The following is a 6,180-nucleotide window of genomic DNA, read 5'->3' on the forward strand; positions in this document are numbered from 1 at the left end:
CCACATCGGGCTCCCTGCTCAGCGGGGGGCTTGCTTCTCCCTCTCCCTCTGCCACTTCCACTTCTAGTGCTTTCCTGCTCTCTCATTCTGTCAAATAAATAAATAAAATCTTAAAAAAAAAAAGAAAGGGTTTTACAGCCACACATTTTGCTTCATGTTTATTCTAAGACATTTCTTGACAGCACCCTGGATTTGATCTTTCCCCAGAGGCTCTTTCTTACTTTTGAGAGTCTTCTTCAGGGAGAAAATAGGGATGAGAAATATTTTATTTTGAAACTAGCAAATCAAGGGCCATTTTTATTTGTCCTACATTCTTCTTAAAAATGGAGTAGTTTCTACTTTAGCTCATATCTCTTTATCTTATGATATGCAGCTAAAAGAAATTAGTTGTCACTTTCAACATTTAGCGTAGAAATAGCCCTAGCCAGATCAATTAGTTCACTAGATACATTTCTCTATTTCTGCAGGTGACAGTTTTCCCAAACTTTCTATCACTATATATCAAAGATCTTCTATCTTCTAGCCCCCAATACCATTCCACTTACCCTCCTTCAAGCCTTCACTGATGGCCATTTTGAGGCTCACTGGTCCTGGTAACACCCATGTCCAGGTAACAAAATCTGTTACTCTTGATAGATAGCAAATCCATGTAAAACTTACATTCATTTCGTTTTTTTCATGATTTTTTTCTGACAGTAATTTTCAGAAGAGCTCAGCTGGGCAGATCCTACCTGGAGCCACCCATGTAGTCATTGTCAAATGTGGTCCAGAACTATATTGGCCATATAAAGGCTCAACTGGGCTGAAGGTCCAAGAACGCTCATTCTCATGTCTGGCAGTTGAAGCCAGCTGTCAGCTGGGAGCTCAGCTTGATTGTCACCTGGGGCATGTACATATGGCTTGGCTTCCTCACACCTTCGTAGCTTTGGGTAGTTGGACTTCTTAAATGATAACTCAGGACCCCAAGTATAAGTGTTCTCATGAGCAAGGTAAAAGGTGTATCACCTTTTTATGACCTGGTCTCAGAAATCACATAGCATCATTTCTCCTCACTCTATAGTCAAAGTAGTTACAAACCCACCCACATTCAAAGTAAGGGAATGTATACTCATCTCTCAATGTGAGGAGTATCTAAGAACTTTGCAGCCATTTTTTAAAACCCACCAAAGGGGCCTTGCTGTCTTGCTTTCTCTTGTATCACCAGCCTTTATGATAATACCAGATACCTAGGGGATACTCCTTGAGGGTTTGCTGAAATAATGAATTTTGGTAGAAAAAGAAAAGAAGTTCTGTGTTTATGCTAACACTAGTGAGGCACCATGTGAGGGCTCCACCCCTGAGATCTTTAAGAAGAGGAGACACCACTATGTGATATAAGCAGTCACTTGTCTAAAAGCAAAAGGCTGACCCTTATGTTCTTCTCTTGGCCCTTTTCATTTTTTGATTATTCTAGGCCCAAGGGAGATTCCTACATAACCAGAGCCTTTATTTGAATTTTTTAATGACAATCAAGTTCCCGTACTCCAAGAATATGTGGCATTATGATAACCTGTAGCAGCCTCAAGTAACATATGGAAAGGAAGTGATCTGAGAGAACTATGGATGCTCTTCAGGTACTCAATTCCAGGAACAACTCCAGCCACAAAGATATACAGCTGAATGTTCTCTATTCCCTGTTAGTTTGGGTATATAGTAGAGTGTTTCCACATATTGTGCCACGGGATACAGAGAAATCCCACGTGTGGATGAGGGGAGCTATAGGAATATTATATACCAAGACCAAATACCTAGACTCTGAGTTAGAATGAGTTTCAATAAATTCACTTTTTACACATCACACAAAATTATAAACAGGACACAAGCCTTAAAAACCTTTGTTATTGTCCACTAACACCACCACCTAACAAGTTATCATATTTACAAGTGGAAATATCTTCTGAGAAATGTCAAGTATCTTGTTTGAATCCTCTGAAACAAAATAATTTCTGTGATGCATGTATAGTGATGCCAAGAAATCCATCTGCCAGCCAGAATTTCATCCTTTAAATACTTTATTATGGCAGCACTAAAGAACACAATGAGTTTTGTTTAGAGTGTCAGCCTGCCATCTCTGGGCTAAAAGGATTAGGTCTAAATTGCTCATCATTACATAAGACTGCAGGAAAATGTCTGCTTCTTTTGTCTTTAAAAGTACTTCATGGTGTTTTATAAATAGCAAAAAAAAAAAAATTAATTACACTAAAGAAATCCATTCTGAGGGCCACAAGCAATAGATCTGCCAGGCATTTCATTTTATGTTATTATTTATTCAACCCACAAAGGTCAGAGACTTTTCAAGTACACTCACTTGTTGGACATGGCAGGAGGCTGAGGAGAGGACATAGAATGTGTTGGTTAAATGTATAGATTTTGGTGTCGGTCTGCTCTGGTTTTAGCTTCTCTGACTAATAAATGTGACTGGGAAATTTACTTACCCTCTCTGTGGCTCGTTTTCCATATCTGTAACATTGAAGATAAAATTATTCACCTTCTAGGATTGGTTTAATGGTTAAATGAGATATGTATTTTACTCACCAGTGCTTGGCACAGAGTAGATGCACAGTTAACAAGTTAGATAAGAGTAAACACACACTCTTAGTAAGTATCGTGTGTGTGTGTGTGTGTGTGTATGAGAGAGCAGGGAAGGAGGCGGAGAGCGATGGGGGAAAGAAACAAAGAGAGGGAGAAAGACAGAGGGAGAGACTATTTTGAAAGGGACATAGAGAACCCGGTTGGAGACACTGTATGGATGTGATGGTTATTTATTAATGTTAACTTATCTGATGAAGAGATTTTGAATATTGAAGATATGGGAATGGGACAGGAATGAAATGTCAGGAAATATATGGAAATGTATGTCACTTTGAAACTCATTAGTCTTCCGTACAGAAACAGAAAGTCACAAACATTTCCCACTTCCTGTTCCCCCTGGGATTTCCATTTCAACCATACTTCTGCACCTGGCCTGGTACTTCCATGTACCCAATGTCAGAGGTATGTCCCTTGAACAGGACTCAGCTGTCCACTAGGTAAAGCAGTTGAAAAGCCACCAGGCCATTACAGTGTCACTGCAAATAACTGAGAGGTATTTTCATGTTATTAATGGGAGGAGAGTCCAGTGTGATATACAAATAAAAGTGGACTTTTCTAAGGAACTAGAGTTGGGGAAGGAGTGAAGGAAAGATTTTAGGTGGACAAGGCCTTTTCTCCCTTTTCAGGTGAATTGGTGAGGTCATTCCTATCCTCAATCTTCATATGTCAGGTCATTTGGAAGAAACACATTCTGCAATAAAGTGCAGTAATCTTGCCATTATTAATTAGAATAATAATTTCCATTGCTTAAGCTCATTTCTGTAATGGTTTTGTTCAAAAAATAATACTCAGGTTTAGCCATGTCTGTTAAGAGACAGAGTATCAGTGGCCAACTTTCTAGTTTTTTTAATGCCTTTTCAAAAATATATATTTTTATTTTACCTTAACACAGTTCTGTTCAAAAACAACCTTCAGATAACCTTTTAAAATATTACTTATGAATCTATGCACCTCAATAAAGTGTTTCCTGTTTTTCATTTCCCCAAGGCCAAAGTGACACAATTATTAGCTTTTGATAGAGTTAAACAGTAACTACCCATGCTTATTTTTGTGAAAGAATGGAAAACAAATATACCTTCAAGCAGTGAAACATTTGAAAAGATTCCCATACTTCGGTTCTTTCTTATTTTTTCTTTTTCCTAGAAGAAAACAGAGGAATTTTTAAAAAATCAAATATTTAAAATAAACTTTTTCTCTATTTCTAGCTCTGAATAAAATCCTTTTCCTTTTAATAGGGAACCTCTTTAATCCTGTGTAGTACTACTTACAGTCTTCCAGGTACCATTCTAGATGCTGGGCATATACCAGGAGACAAAACAGGTCAAAATCCCTGCCATCATAGACTGTACAGTCAAGTGGGGGGGGGGGAGAGAAAATGAACAATATGAACACAGTAACAAATGATGAAGGGAAAACTAAGACAGGAAGAGAAAAGGGAGTGTCACTGAGGTTGGGCAGTGAGCGTGGTTTTAGGTAGCATGGTCAGAAAAGGACTCTTGAGAAGATGACATTTAAGGAAAGATGTGAAGGAAGTAGAGGAAGACACTGTGTTTTAAGGAATAGTTAGCAGGACAAGAGGAGTCAGCTAAGGGAATAGTAAGAAATGAGACATAAGAGGGGCCTGTCTGATTGATAGCCTATTTTATGAATGCCGGCTTTTACGTCATTACATTAAATGGCATGACAAGTATGAAATAGGACACCATTAAAGGTATATCCACATCTTCTCTTTGTCTCTCAAGATTCATTCACCACCCTTCTCCATCCTTTTCTCTGGCCCCGGGAAACTGAGCTCTCTCTACTCTTTCTCATGACCAATCACATTTCTTCCCTTGGGCCACCTTCCTCCTCTTTCAGTTATCCAAATGTTCCCTCTGTCAGAGAAGCAGAAACCCAGCCAACTTGTGTTTCTCTGGATGGGTAGTTCTCAACAATGGCCTTAAACTCACCAGCTTCAGTGCAGGGAGAAGGGGGAAGGGGACACACTTCCTGAAATACAGATTCCTTGGCCTTACTGAAGACATTCAATCAGTATGTCTGAGTGTCTCTGGCTTTGGGGCCAAAGAATCTGCAAGTTTAACAAGTTTCCCAAGGTCAGTTGTTTCTTACTGTGAGGCTTGCATATTAAAATTCTAGATTATAAGAACAGCACTCTTTTGATAGACATCCAAGCAATTTCTTATACCTGATGTTTTTTCCCTTGTTCCAAAAATGAGAACTCTGAAATATTTGGTTTGCCTCTATTATATTATGACTGACTGTAATCTGCTGAAATTTTATTCCTATTTTTAGTCAATGCTTATAAAATACTTTATTTTGTAAAATATTTCATCATTAAATACTATCCATAAGAATTGTTTTGCACACACAGATCTGTACCTCTGAAACAAATAATACATTATATGTTAAGAAAAAAAAAGAAGAAGATAGCAGGAGGGGAAGAATGAAGGGGGGGGAAATTGGAGGGGGAGACGAACCATGAGAGATGATGGACTCTGAAAAACAAACTGAGGGTTCTAGAGGGGAGGGGGGTGGGAGGATGGGTTAGCCTGGTGATGGGTATTAAAGAGGGCACATTCTGCATGGAGCACTGGGTGTTATGCACAAACAATGAATCATGGAACACATCAAAAACTAATGATGTAATGTATGGTGATTAACATAACAATAAAAAATTTTAAAAAAAGAATTGTTTTGCACAGTCCTCATCAATTTGTGTCAGATGAGACTTGATGTCTTGTTTGCAAACTGATAATTTGTGGAAGGATTATCTATGACTTCTACATATTTTTGTGGAACAGTGCTGACTTTATTTTTATTTAAATGCTGATGTTTCTCATGTAAATCATTTTTCAGCATTATACTTGAATTAGAAATAGGGGTACCCAAAAGTTACTAATAAATGCCATATATCATGCTATGCAATGCTTTTGTGCTGGTAGGACTGAACTTTGAGGACTTTTTCAGAGTTATGGAAGGAAATTTACTCTGAGTTAGACCGTCATAGAATTTGTGATGAAGAATTCACATTTCCCACTAGAGTATGCAGCACTGCTTTTTTTTTAAAAAAAAAATTTTATTTATTTATTCGACAGAGAGAGAGAGCACAAGTAGGCAGAATGGCAGGCAGAGGGGGAGGGAGAAGCAGGCTCTCCACTGAGCAGGGAGCCCGATCTGGGGCTCAATCCCAGGACTCTGGGAATCATGACCTAAGCCGAAGGCAGACGCTCAACCAACTAAGCTACCCAGGCGCCCCTCAGCACTGCTTTTATATTACACGTAATCTTCTGTGAAGAGAGACACCAGACTGATATTTTACAGAGTATTTCTGTTACAATCTCCAGAGTTCAGCACTTTTAAACAAACATTGTCCTTTTAAGGGTTTTTTTTGTTCTGTTTTTGTTTTTGGTTTTTTTTTTTTTTGCAGATTTCATAGGTTAATCTCCCCTGTGCCAAAATTTGCTATTTCAAGATACTGAGGCAAACAAGACTGTCAGAAATAAAAAACAAGGGTTGCACTGTCATGTACAGAGCAGATAATAGTAAATA

General features: G+C 38.4%; 1 long non-coding RNA gene across 1 annotated transcript in view; it reads right to left on the bottom strand.

Annotated features, from left to right (window-relative positions):
- LOC123324307 overlaps positions 1–3,747 on the bottom strand; it is a 10,007-nt gene extending 6,260 nt beyond the window's left edge. The window contains exons 1-2 of the long non-coding RNA XR_006539742.1: positions 3,707–3,747; positions 2,475–2,499 (exon numbers count right to left, since the gene is read on the bottom strand). This is a non-coding gene — a long non-coding RNA (uncharacterized LOC123324307). The remainder of the gene's footprint in view (positions 1–2,474; positions 2,500–3,706) is intronic.
- Between the last annotated feature and the right edge of the window lie 2,433 nt (positions 3,748–6,180).

The sequence above is a fragment of the Neomonachus schauinslandi genome, chromosome 3 (genome assembly GCF_002201575.2).
Source record: "Neomonachus schauinslandi chromosome 3, ASM220157v2, whole genome shotgun sequence".
NCBI classification, from domain to species: domain Eukaryota; kingdom Metazoa; phylum Chordata; class Mammalia; order Carnivora; family Phocidae; genus Neomonachus; species Neomonachus schauinslandi.